The sequence below is a fragment of the Juglans microcarpa x Juglans regia genome, chromosome 8S (assembly GCF_004785595.1).
Source record: "Juglans microcarpa x Juglans regia isolate MS1-56 chromosome 8S, Jm3101_v1.0, whole genome shotgun sequence".
Classification (NCBI taxonomy): domain Eukaryota; kingdom Viridiplantae; phylum Streptophyta; class Magnoliopsida; order Fagales; family Juglandaceae; genus Juglans; species Juglans microcarpa x Juglans regia.
Window position 1 is genome coordinate 15,463,872 of NC_054609.1, and position 14,420 is coordinate 15,478,291.

Here is a 14,420-nt window from a genome sequence, read left to right on the forward strand (position 1 = left end):
CCTCACTTGCCTAAATCATCTTCGAATTGGTGGATGTCAGCATCTGGTGTCCTTTCCAGAGATGACGTTGCTTGCCTCTCTAACAAGCCTCCACATTTCAGAATTCTCGAATTTAGAATGCCTGTCTTCCGAGGGCTTCAGAAAACTCACCTCTCTTAAAACACTTGAGATTTCTGACTGCAAGAAGCTCAAGTGTTTTCCAAAGAATGGCCTACCTGCCTCACTCTAGCAACTTGAAATCCGTGAATGTCCTCTGCTGGAAGAACGCTGCAAGAAATATCAGATAGGAGAGTGGCACAGGATAGCTGATATCCCTTGTGTTCGAATTAATGGCAACGACCTTTATGAGACAGAAACAGAGGAATAAATCCAATGGTAAGTTGTTCTGGCTCTGATCCAAATTTCCATTTATGGATTTATTATTTTTTTCATTTATGGATTTGCTTCTTGTCAAATCGTCGATTGCATGACATTGGGTTATGAATATGATTGCTAAGGATGTCTTTACATCCATATAAATACAGAAATCGGTATAAAAAAAATTCCTCTGTTTTACCGAAGGCTGATGAATATTTATTTGTTCAATGCTTGCAGATTGTTCAAAAGACTGACGCAAGTTGTTGCAACTTCCGACTACCATCTGAAAACTAGATGTGCAAGTAATATTGCTTTTCTCTTGCTATTAATTTTGCTATTCCTATCGACATAATCAATGTCTGGCTACCTTTCATGTTACATCGAATGACTGAATTTCAACCGTTAATACCATGTAAAAACTACTACCACTTCTTGCTACCAATTGATTAAGGCTTATCTTCTTCTCTTCTATTCTCCAAAAGATCTGTCTTCCTTGTCCAATTCATTCCTACCGAGGATGGAAAAACAATGATCTTTGTGCTCTCTTTAAAAAAATTGAGTATAAATTGTTTCCCAAGTAGATAATGATAGTGCCATTGAAAAAGATCGTAAAAGGTTAAATTCTCTTATGAATTAGTAGTGTTGGATCGGAATTCTATTTTTATGTTTATTATGGTTGTGACAGTGTAACGAGCATACTCAGATTCATTTCTGCATTCCTGACAAAAGACTCAATTTAACATTTTACAGACCCAAAATTGAGACCCACGTTTGCTGAGATCATGGCTGCTTTGAAGCTGTTGCAAAAGCCCACAACCAGTTCTCAAGTTCCCAGGCCAAGCACATTCACAGGCAGTGGCCGTCAGAAGCCTCTGCCATTACAAATTGCAGAAGAAGCATGCTAGAAGAGCAAACTATACCATCGTACTCTCTGTCATTGGACTGCAAAAATATGGGGTGAAGTTCTAGATTGCCTTGGACAAGTCTGAGAAAGTGGTGGTGGGGGGGGGGGGGGGGGGGGTTGATTTCCCCACTTTCAACCCAATTTGAGATTGCGATTCTATTTTCTCAATTCCCTTTTTTCCCCATCACAGTGCTGCTATCCTCAAGGTTGTATATTTGTTTGTAGAAATCCATTGAAATTGTTGTAATCAATATTTGGAAAATTTTTCTTTTTTTTGGAGTTCTTCCATTTTGATTTTCTAACTTTTTTTTGAAGTATAAATGGTATATTTCATTATCAATAAAAAAATCAGTCATTACAATATTTCTCCCTTAGCACAGAATTCATAATCTGTAAGGGACCCTCCTCTATCCACACGTATTCTCCAATACAAGTAAGAGCCAATTTGGCCAGTAAATGAGCTACATTATTAGCTTCCCTATGAGTAAAATTCACAACCCAGTTCAAATTGTCCTCAAGCATTCTTCTGGTATCTTCAATTATGACTCAATAATCTGCCAATATTTCCTCCTTGGTATTTGTGTCCTTTACAATTGCCAGTGAGTCTCCCTCCAAAATCACATTGGACAGACCCAACTCCAGACATAGGTTCATGGCTCTTCTCAGAGCATGTGCCTCAGCCATAAAAGGCTTCAAGTGAGCATTCATCATTGAGCAAAGACAAGCAAGAATCTCCCCTTCCGAGTCTCTGATTATAACCCCAATACCCACCTTCTTATTCTTCACATCAAGAGCTGCATCCCAATTCACTTTATAAACCAAAGTATCAGGTTTCTCCCACCTAACCAAAATCCTGTCCACATGATTAGGTTTGAGGTTAATGTTTGCTGCTCTGAAATCATCCATGTTCTGCTTAGCAGCAAGGAGTAGTGACCTCAGGCTCTCAAACTTCTTCTCAAAGATGAATGAGTTTCTTCTCAGCCAGATTCTCCACTAAGCCAACCTCCTCTTCTTCCAAGCACATATTCAATTGTTTCCATAATTCCATAAAATCCCCTGCTGTGCTAGCCCACTTATGGAATGGACTATCATGTTGATTTTCTAACAAAATTCATACAAAGACAGACTGCAATCTGGATTAGTTGTTAGTACAAGGATGAGCAATGGACAACATTCCCTTTATGTTCTACAACTATTTAACAGATCGAACAGTCCATTTTACAACCAACCAAGTCTCTTCCTCATTCTACTTTATGCAACAACCACTACATGATGCTTGGTCGCCGTTACTTCTTCATCCATGGTGATGATTTTCTCTCCACTACCAAGACTTATGGCAGTTCCATTTGTTTTGGCTTCCAAAATTTTCTTGTCTTGAGATTTCTTGGATTTTCATGATCTTATGCAAGAATGCTTCCTCCGCATTCAGATTATCTAGTGCATATGTTTCCATGAATTACCCAAATCAGATTTCTCTCTGGCTTCTGGGTCCCATCTGAGTTGGATTAATATTATCTTTCTATTCTTAATTATGATTACAACAAAGGGGAAAATATCTATGGAGAAAGTCCTCTGGCTGAGTTTAAACTGGACTCACCCTTACAAGCAACTTTAGCTGAGTTTCTCCAATTTTAATAAAAAAATAAAAATAAAAAATCCCTCAGCTGAGCTGTTCTATAATTCTTGTATCTGTTTCTGGATTTATTTTGTCTTTCATAATCTATATATTTGGAACCAATCTATATAGAAGAAGTTTGATCAATCTAAATAAAAGGTGGGTGACAAAGAAATAAAAAAACACAGATATAGAAAGCCAAACTTTATATTCCTGTAAGCCTTGAGATAAGATTTGATTTCCCAACCCCAGAGTCTCCAGTAAAGAACCGTCTTGAATAGATAATCACAATCTTCATCAAATGCATCAGCCATTTACTTTGTATTCTTTTGCTCTCAATCTCTCTAATCAAGAAAGAAAGAAAAAAAGGAAAAGAAGAAAACTTTGAGAAGAAAATGATATTTATAAGAAGAGGGAAATATCTATATCTATATCAGTATATATATATATATATATATATATATGTATGTATGTATGTATTTCAAACAAAGTACTTTTAGCAGTTCCTTTGGCATTGTTTTTTGGAGGGTACATTTTAACATTTAACATTTTAGAGACCCACGTTCGCTGAGATCATGGTTGCTTTCAAGCCGTTGCAGAAGCCAATAACCAGTTCTCAAGTTCCCAGGCCAAGCACATCCACAGGCAGTGGCCGTCAGAAGGCTCTACCATCACAAACTGCAGAAGAAGCAGGCTAGAAGAGCAAACTATACCATCTGAAAAAAACATAGTAAGAAAGGGTGTTGATCAATGTGATCAATACCGTATACTTCATTTCTTTATATAGAGCATTTACGTGTTTGAGACTATATACTAAAGAAGGAAATAAATTGACAATTGATTCTGTACAAATCATATCCCAAACTAACTCCTTAAATCACGTGATTGTCCATCATCTTCATCAGCTGCACATATCATGGGATTTCTCTGTTCGTGAACTGATATGGGTTTTATTTCAGGATTGACTTGGACAGCTGGAGATAGCATTGCCTGATTGCTATTCTTGCTAACACCATCATACTCTTTGTCATGTTGTGAAATACTATGCAAAGTACACACACCAACGATGACAAATAAAGTAAAAGCAACACAATCAAGAACACGACACAGTATTTACGTGGTTCGGCAAATTGCCTACGTCCACAGGAGCTGCAGAAATCTTATTAACCAGAGGAGATTACAATCACTCAATCTCAACTCACACTCTCTAGGGCTTTTGCTCTCTCACACAATATGCACTCACAAGACAATTGTTCTCTCTCAAAATATACTTCTGGCCGTACAACACAAGTCTAATATGACATATATATAGTGAGTGGCGCTGGAAACCCTAATATGGCAAAATCTGCATACTTCGCTCGAGCGGAGTGTCGAGCGCTACTCGAGCGAACAGCCAAATGAACATTGGCTCGAGCGGAGTGTCAAGCGAACACTAGGGTTTGTGTCTCGCTCGAGCGGAGTGTTGAGCGAGACTCGAGCGAACCTCTCTGACTTGCCTTCGCTCGAGCGGTCTGTCGAGCGAATTCGAGCGAACTTGGCTCGAGCCAACTGTCGAGCCAACTTTCAGCAAACACTTTTTCAGCTCCAAACCAGTCTCCACATATACCCCAACATGTCATTGGATTGCAAAAATATGGGGTGAAGTTCTAGATTGCCTTGGACAAAAATACTAAAACTTTTTGTTGATTTGAGTTTTTAAGTTTTACATTTTTTGTTGCCAAGGTGAAATATTCTCGTTCAATGTTTATTATTAACAATTCTTTTTCTTTTTGTAACTGAAAATCCTCTCATTACTTACAATCTCTCGTATTCAATTACCTAGAAGAGTATGTTAATCTCATTCTACTTTATGCAACAACCACTGCTTGAATGCTTGGTCGCCGTTACTTTTTCATCAATGGTGATGATTTTTTCTCCACCACCAAGATTTGTGGCTGTTCCATTTGTTTTGGCTTCCAAACTTTTCTGGCTTGAGATTTCGTGGATATTCATGATCTTATGCAAGAATGCTTCCTCCACATTCAGATTATCTAGTGCAGATGTCTTCGTGAATTACCCAAATCAGATTTCTCTCGGCTTCTGGGTCCCATCTGACTTGGGTTAATATTATCTTTCTCTTCTTAATTATGATTACAACATAGGGGAAAATATCAATGGAGAAAGTCCTTTAGCTGAGTTTCTCCAATAATAATAATAATAATAATAAAGAAAATCCCTCATTGAGATGTTTTATAATTCTTATATATGTTTTTGGATTTATTAATTTGTTTTTCATAATCTATATATTTGGAACCAATCTATATAGAAGAAGTTTGATTAATCTAAACGAAAGGTGGGTGATAAAGAAATAAAAAAACACAGATATAGAAAGCATTGCAAACGTTATATTCCAGTAAGCAAATTCAACCCCAATGGTGGGCTTGGAATCTAACCGGAATTCATCGTTCGCAAACCCCGGAGTCTCCAGTAAGAAATGTCTTGAATAGATAATCACAATCATAATCAAATGCATCAGCCATTTATTTTGTATTTCTTTTGCTCTGAATCTCTCTGATCAAGAAAGACAAAAGGAAATTAAAGAAGAAAACTTTGAGAAGAAAATGAAGTTTATAATAAGAAGAGGGAAATATCTATATGATCTATATCAGTATATATATGTATGTATTTCAAACAAAGTACTTTTAGCAGTTCCATTGGCATTGTTTTTTGGAGGGTACAGAGTATTTACATGTGAAATTATTGAGGAAAAGATATCATGGCTGTTTCCTGATGTCATTAATTTTGATATTTAATATTTATGCTGATGTGTCAAAGCTTGATAAGAAGGTCTTCTCTAAAAATTGCTGAACTTGACAAACTAGACAAATTATTGGGGTCCAAAACCGCTACGTTTTGATCGAAGGGAAAGTTGCAATTGGTAAGAGAAAAGTGCATGTTCCAAGGCCTTATCTGTATGCCTATTAGTAGGAATAGTCTGAATAGATGAAATCATTAATTAATGTTTGGCAAACATGAGCTCCCAAATTAATTAATACATGAGCATCTCTGTATGCATAAAAGATTTAACATGGAGGCTGCTTGGATGCAAAATCAGTCTAATTTTGGTGTGGGATATGATGGAAGTATAAAGATGTTGAGTTTGTCTTAATTTTCTTAACTATTGCATGAGGAATATGGCGATGCAGGAATCTTAGTTTGTATGAAGCCACTGATTGGATTCCTGAAGGATAAGCTGAGTTCTGATGGGAGTCTTAGTCAGGATTCACTTAAAGCTGGCTATGAGCAGAAAGGAAGAGGCTGTTGCAGATGTGGAGGCCAGTGCAGCACTTAGAGGCCTACAAACGGCCTTGTTCTAGCAAAGATCAAATACCTGCTCCAGACTTTTGATTTCTATGAAGTATCCCATGTTTGTAGAGAAGGCAATGGAGCTGCTCATTTACTTGCTATTCATGCCAAATGAATTTTTGAGGAAGTTGGAACCACCTGGGTAATCAAAGTCCTTTGTTTGTGAAAAGTCATTGAGCGTATGTGCTTCACTGTTTTCACTTTTGTCCTTAAGATTCATTTTGTCGACTAATAATGGAGTTTTGGATGTGAAAGAAAACATATGTTAACTGGAAGATACATCAACAATCACTTGTTCCATTTATTGTAGCTATATATGCACATAGAAGGTTACTAGTTGTGTCTCATTTTGTCTGTTCATCTATATTGCCCAAAACCCACTGTCTTTTCATTTTACTTCTCTGTTTTTCCTTTAGAAGACTTCAAGGTAGGTGATATTTATTTATTTTGGGTAGGGCTGTAAAACTATTAAAAAAAAAAAGGTGAACAGTGAAACCGACCGAACCGGTGTGTTCGGTCCGGTCTAGTTCCGGTTCCTAATAATCAAAATCGGTTAGAAATCTGTTTGGTTCCAATTTTGATATTTAGAACACTGGTTCGAACTGACCAAACCGGTAGATATATATTTTTTAATTTTTTATATTATATATATAGTATATATTATATTATATATATTATATGCTAATTGTTAATTAATATAACATGAAATTTTAATCTTATTATTCATGTCTATTAATCTTATAACATAAAATTAATATAACATTTGATATAACATAAAATTAATCTTATAATTTTTAATATAACATCTGAATTTTGATAGATCATATAAATTTTGATTTTATAACATAAAAATATAACATAAATATAATATAAAATTAGAAATACGTGTCAATCAACGAGAAAAACCAAATCAAATTAGACCATAACAAACCAGTTTTCCTGGTTTCAGTGGTGGTGAATCTGTCCGATATCGGTTCTTAAATTTTCAAACTCAATATATACGATTCAAAATATCTAAAATCAGACCGAATCGAATTAGTTACACCTCTAATTTTGGAGAGTTTGTTTAGTATATCACATGGCCTGCATTGTTTGGCAAGAAAGCACGCTCTGGGAATGGGGAGGGTCGTTTAAAATTTGTTGTAGCTATGGTGTTATTTTTCTCATTTTTTTAATAAAATATGCATTGAAATTAAATAAGAAATATAAGAAGACAGAGTGGAGTGTCCCATACAAAAATCACGTTATAGTGAAAGTAGTAATCGAAGGGAGAGGAGGTAAAATAAAAAGAAGGGGCAATGAACCATTAGGTGCATGCCCATGTTACCTCCAGTGGTGGGCATCATATAGCTAGTAGCTAGTGTCACATATTCCTTAAATTCTTTGAAAAATCTTCCAAATGTATCTTGGAATTGTGCTATAAGAATGAAACTGGCTGGTTCTTCTCCCTGGATTTTTTATTTTTTATTTTTTATTTTTTAAGTTTTCATCCCTTTGATTCAGTAGGTTAGTTCACTTAATGTGGCCAAAGTTTGGTGGACTCCACAGACGTGATTGAATTGGAGAAATCAAAGAAAAAACAGAGAGGGAAAAAGACTTGAGCACAAGTCTTTGGAGTTTGGTATGACTACAAATTTATAGAGCTGGCTAGTGAGTCAAGTATTAATGCCATCAAAACTGAGCCATCTAGGTACCCTACTTTCCACGAAATTGAAGGAGACTTTTGAAATTCTTGGGATAAATACTTGCCTCGACAAATAAAGAGAGAAATCAAACAATTTCGATGAAATTGCTCTAGATAAAGAGAGATAATACTGTACAAGTGGACTTTAATTTCCTTCATAATAGTTTTCTATGGATGGAGTAGGCCGCTATAATTCTTAGGTCCTGTTTGGATTCAAAAAGTGTTTCATCTCATCTTATCATTACTACTTTATCAAATTCTCACACAAAATATAATAAACAATTCAACTTTTTCAAATCCTACTTCAACTTTTTTAAATTCTAACACAATAAAATATTAAAAAATAATATTCTAATAATATTTTTTTTCAATTTTCATCTAAAATATCTCATCTCATCTCTAAATCCAAACCAGCCTTTAGACTTTTTGCATTCTTTACCTATTCTATTATTCAATAGAAAATGGAAGTTTTTTGTTTAATTTTTCAAAATTAAACTGTTCAAGTGATATGAACATTTGAGACTAGTGCTGAAGTTTTTGTAGAAGAAACCAATTACTTGTCTTTGAATTGGACATCCTGGCTATCTTTGCGTCATTATAGTCATTCCTTTATACAGAGAGCACCATGGAAGTAAAAGAGCTCTTTCTTTCTTCGGTCATTGAAACGTTGCTCGAGCAATTGGTGTCTCCTCAATTGTTGGACTTTGCACGTCGAGGGGGTCTTCTAGAAAATCTAAACAAGTGGAGGAAAACATTTACAAGAATTCGGGCAGTGCTTGATGATGCGGAGGAGAAGCAGCATACTCTCAGAGTAGTGAAGATGTGGCTGGATGATCTCAGAGATCTTGCTTACGACCTGGAAGACATATTGGATGAGTTTACAACCGAAGCATTGATAAATGAAAACCAAGCCAGCTCAAGTAAGGTACGAAAACTCATATATGGTTGTGTTACTCGTTTCATTATCAACACTAGGCTCCAGTCAAAGATAAAGGAAATCACTGAACGATTCAACGATCTTGCCGCAAGACAAGGTGAACTAAATTTTAGACAAAATATTGATAGGAGGTCACATAGAATAAGAGGGACACTAGTCCTAACTTCTTTAGTGAATGAAGCTCATGTTTATGGTAGAGAAAAAGAAAAACAGGCTATACTTGATTTACTGATGAGTGCAGAAACTAAGGATGCTGAACTCTCTGTGATTCCTATACTTGGCATGGGCGGTATTGGGAAGACAACTCTTGCTCAACTTGTATACAATGATGAAAAGATGCAAAGCTTTTTTGACCTGAAAGCATGGGCTTGTGTTTCCAAAGAATTTGATGCTATTAAGGTGACAAAAATGATTTTAAAATCTGTCACCTCTAGAAGCTGTGATGATAATGATCTTAATTTATTGCAAGTCAAACTAAAGGAGAAACTAAAAGGGAAGAAGTTTCTAGTCATTCTGGATGATATTTGGAATGAGAACTACCACGACTGGAGTATCCTACGTGCTCCTTTTGAAGTAGGGGCTGCGGGAAGTAGAATTGTCATTACAACTCGTAACCGAGGAGTTTCATCAATGATGGGTACCATTCAAGCTTATTGTTTGCATGTGTTGTCATATGATGCTTGTTTATCTATATTTACCCGACATGCATTCGTGGCAAGAGACTTCATTAATGCACATCCAAATCTTAAAGATATTGGAGAGAAGATTGTGATAAGGTGCAAAGGCTTGCCTTTGGCAGCAAAATCCTTTGGAGGCCTTTTACGTTTCAAGGAGGATCCTGATGAGTGGAAAGAAGTATTGAACAAAAATATATGGGATATACCAAAGGAGAGAAGTGGAATTGTTCCAACTCTTATGTTCAGCTACTACCATCTGCCTGCACATTTGAAGAGATGCTTTGCCTACTGTTCAATATTTCCAAAGGACTATGAATTTAAGGAGCAGCAGTTGGTTCTGCTATGGATGGCGGAGGGTTTAATTCAGCCACAAGAAGGGGAAAAGCAAATGGAAGATTTAGGTAAAGAGTATTTTCGCAATCTATTGTCGAGGTCATTTTTCCAACAATCGAACTATGATGACTCAGTATTTTTAATGCATGACATCATGAACGATTTGGCTCAATTAGTTGCAGGAGATATATACTTCAGAATGGAGGAAAGATTTGGGAGTAGTGAGCAAAGGAAAATTTATAAAAGGGCTCGACATTCGTCTCATCAAGGTTGTGGCACTAAACAGTTTGAGGCCTTTTCAGAACTTACATGTTTACGTACATTCATGGCATTTATGCTTCCACAAAGTCCAAGGTATTGTTTCTTGGCTCATAAGGTTCCTCTTCAACTGTTGTCAAAATTGCAATGCCTACGGGTGCTCTCTTTAAGTGGGTACTGCATCTATAAGCTTCCAAATTCAATTGGAGATCTAAAACATCTACGATATCTTGACCTCTCTGACACTCCAATCACAAGCATGCCTGAATCAATAACCACTCTCTACAACTTACAAACATTGATATTGGAGCAATGTCCTTATCTAAAGAAACTACCTTCAACTTTTGAGAACCTTGTCAACTTGCGCCACCTCAATATTCTAAATACATTCTCATTGGAAGGAATGCCTCCACAAATAGGTAAATTGACATGTCTACGGACACTGTCTCATCTAGTTGTGGGAGAAGCAAGTTTCTCTGGAGTAAAAGAGTTGGGGCCTTTATTGCATCTTCAAGGGACACTTTGTATTTCAAGATTGGAGAACGTGATTGAACCTAGGGATGCAAGGGACGCTAAGTTAATTGAAAAGTCAGGCCTTGTTGGCTTGTTATTGGAATGGAGTGACAACTTGAATGAGTCAAAAGACAGAACATGTGAATTAGATATACTTAGCATGCTACACCCGGCAGGCACTTTGAAAGAGCTCATTATCAGATGCTATGGTGGTACAAGATTTCCATCTTGGTTAAGATATTCCTCATTTCCTAATATGGTGCTCCTAAGGATTGAAAATTGTAAAAAATGCACATCATTGCCACCAATTGGGCAGTTACCATCACTCAAAGACCTTACGATCGAAGGCATGGCTAGCTTGAAGCATATAGGTGCGGAGTTCTATGGGAAAAATTGCCAACAGACTTTTAGATCCTTGGAGACGTTGTATTTCAGGGGGATGGGAGAATGGGAGAACTGGATTTCTTATGGAGAATTCCCACACCTGCAAAAGCTTTTTATAGGAGATTGTCCCAAGCTTTTGGGAAAGTTACCAAACCATCTTCGCTTACTAGAGAAAGTTGTGATATATGGATGCTGGCAGTTGGAAGTTTCAATTTCAAGCTTTCCTGAGCTCTGCCAAGTTGAGATTGATAGATCCAAAGGAGTGGTGTGTGGAGGTAAGGTTAACTTCAACTCATTAAATTTTATGTCTCTTTCAACAATTTCAGAATTCACTTGTCAAATAAAAGGGTCTGCTATGGATGGGCTCACAAAGGCAGAAGATTTAGCAATTTTCAAGTGCAAAGACTTGACACATTTGTGGTCACATGATGTGGGATCACTGCCACAGCTCCCATGTCTTCGTGTTTTGAAGATTGAGGACTGTATCAAACTAGTTTCTTTGGTGGCAGAAGAAGTAGAAGAGCAGCTTCAACTTGGCATGCCATCCATGCTCAGAGAAATCAAGATCCAGAATTGCATTATCCTAGAATCCTTACCCAAGGCAATGATGTACAACAACACATGTCTGGAGTACATTCAAATTGTAAAATGCGATTCCCTACTATACTTTTCAAAAGTCCAGCTACCCCAAACTCTAAAGCGGCTAGAGATAATACATTGCAAGAATATGCTAATTTTGCTTAATGGGGATGACAGTAACTGCAGCAGCAGCAACACTTCTCTTCTCGAGTACTTGTATATTGAAAATTGTCCATCCCTTAAATCCTTGACCTCAAGCGGAGAATTACCTGTAACACTTAAGCAATTAAGTATTCGCTATTGTCAAAAGTTGGAGACAATTGCAAAGAGGTTTCATTACAACTCATTTCTTGAAGTCATTAAAATCTCAAGTTGTGAAAGCCTTGTATCATTACCGATGGGAATACTCAGCCTCTGCCATCTAGATGAGATTGATATTTGTAATTGTGCAACTCTTGTTTGCTTTCCGGAGGAAGAGTTGCTCACTTCCCACCTGAGATTGCTTCAAATTTCCGGCTGTGAGAAAATGCAGGCCTTACCCAATTGCATACACGGCCTCACCTCTCTTCAAGAATTGCAAATAAAGGCATGTCCAGGAATTCTGTTCTTTCCGGAAGAAGGATTTCCCATCAACCTAAGATCCCTTGTGATATCTGATCTCAACATCACTGAGGCCTTGTTTGAGTGGGGGTTGCATCGGCTTACATCTCTTAGCCGACTTGTCGTTAGTGGTGGATGTCAGCATCTGGTGTCCTTTCCAGAGAAGAAACTGCCAGCTGACTCTCTAACCAACCTCACCATTGAACGCTTCCCGAACCTAGAAGCCCTGTCTTCTGAAGGCTTTCGAAGCCTCACCTCTCTTGAGCAGCTACGTATTGAAGAGTGCGGAAAGCTCACATCAATTCCTGAGAATGGCCTGCCTTTCTCACTCTTGAAGCTGTATATCTATAAGTGCGAGAAGCTCACGTCCTTCCCCGAGAATGGACTGCCTCCCTCACTCCAGCAACTTTCTATAAACAGATGTCCTCTGCTGACTCTGCAAGGAACATATCCCTTTGATGAAAACTGAATATGCTTATTTGCTCGTGAGTTCTTTTGGTTGTGACCTGAATGCTGGTGTTGGAATGGTTCTGCTGCTCCTGTTTCTTGCTGTTATTCTTGACGCTCCGACTATTCTTGTTGGGGTATCCAATTCTTGGGGTATTTACCTGAAGGGCATGAGAAAGAATGGCATATATTGCTGATCAATACATATTTGGCAAATCATTGGGAGCTGAAAAGGTACATAATTACGGTTTATACCTTATTCATACTTTGTATTTGTATTGTTATTTGCAATGTCTAATTAGAAGGTCCTTTGTAATTCTTTTGACAGAGAAGGAGAAACCTGCAACTTGATTAGTTCAACACTCCCGGCCCACACACCAAACCAGGAGGCAGAGGAGTATTCTTCATCACACCCTCAAAGTTTCAGGAGGAAGTTTTCCATGATGAAAACGTTCATTTTGTAATATAGCTTCTTCTTTTTTTTCTTTTTTTCCTGTTTTACTCTTTGCATTTGTTCCTGATCTGTAACAGCAATATAGGTTACTCTTTGATGGTTTTGTGATGTTCTCTGCATATATAGGTTACTCTATGCCAATTAGCAATATGCCTAGAAGTAGGAATAGATCGAATCATCATATTACTTCTATGTTTAGTTTTCATAGTCCATGTATATGTTGATATATCTTGTTCCTTTCTAGTATTTTTTTCCATTTATGGATTTATTATTTTTTTCATTTATGGATTTGCTTCTTGTCAGATCATTGATTGCATGACATTGGGTTATGAATACAATTGTTAAGGATGTTTTATTTTTTCAACAAGTTTCCATTATAACAAGTTTCCTTAGTTTGTTATTTTGTCAAAAAGGTTTCCATTTGAGAAAGTTTCCTTAGTTTGCTCCGGTCTCCGTTATAATAAGAAGAGGGAAATATCTATATGATCTATATCAGTATATATATGTATGTATTTCAAACAAAGTACTTTTAGCAGTTCCATTGGCATTGTGTAACTGAATTGAATATGGTGAATGAACACCATCATTTTCTACATGACAAATCCCAAGGAACATGGGCTCAAACTTCAAGTCCATTATTCATTCCAGTAACTGAATTCACTATTGAGACTTTTGTTCTAAGTTTTCTTTCCCCTTCTCTTATATGAACATAAATATAGAAATTGGTATAGAAAAAGAAAAAAAAATCCTCCGTTTTACTGATTGAGAATATAAATATATATATAGGCTGATAAATATTTATCTGTTGAAACTTCCAATTGCTGTCTGAAAAATGGATGTACAAGTAATATTGCTTTTCTCCTGCTCTGATATTTCTCTTAGCATGGAGCAAACCACTTTCAAGTTAATATAAGAGATTGATGCATAGAACAACTGTTGGGATTTTAGTGAATTCCATAAGCCAAGTTCTTTTTTCCCCTAGTTGTTGATGCAATTTGTCATTTATTATATCTAAGTGTAAATTTGTAATGAATCAAAGTAATCCCATTTTCATGTTGAACTACAAATTTTAATTTCCAAGCATTTCTTTTGTAGCTTTTAATTTCTCATCCACTCTCTGCAACTCAATGATTTAAAAAAGAAAAAAAAAATAATAGACCAATTCAGTAGATTCCAAACCTTCGATGTACAAGAAGAAGAGGAAAATTTATAAATTTATAAAAATAACTTATCATATTTTTATTTTGCTTGGGAAAAAGTGAAACACCAAAATGGACTTGTATCTTTGAGGCTTTTGTTTGAGTTTTCTATCACCTTCTCTTATATCTTTGAT

General features: G+C 36.6%; 1 protein-coding gene and 1 long non-coding RNA gene across 2 annotated transcripts in view; both read left to right on the plus strand.

The window, feature by feature from the left end:
* LOC121244336 (putative disease resistance protein At3g14460) overlaps window positions 1-14,420 on the plus strand; it is a 110,042-nt gene that overhangs the window by 11,616 nt on the left and 84,006 nt on the right. The gene's annotated exons all lie outside the window — the stretch shown is intronic.
* LOC121244339 lies at window positions 1,082-1,531 on the plus strand. The gene is made up of 2 exons (XR_005936396.1): window positions 1,082-1,353; window positions 1,409-1,531. It is a non-coding gene; the product is annotated as an uncharacterized LOC121244339 (long non-coding RNA).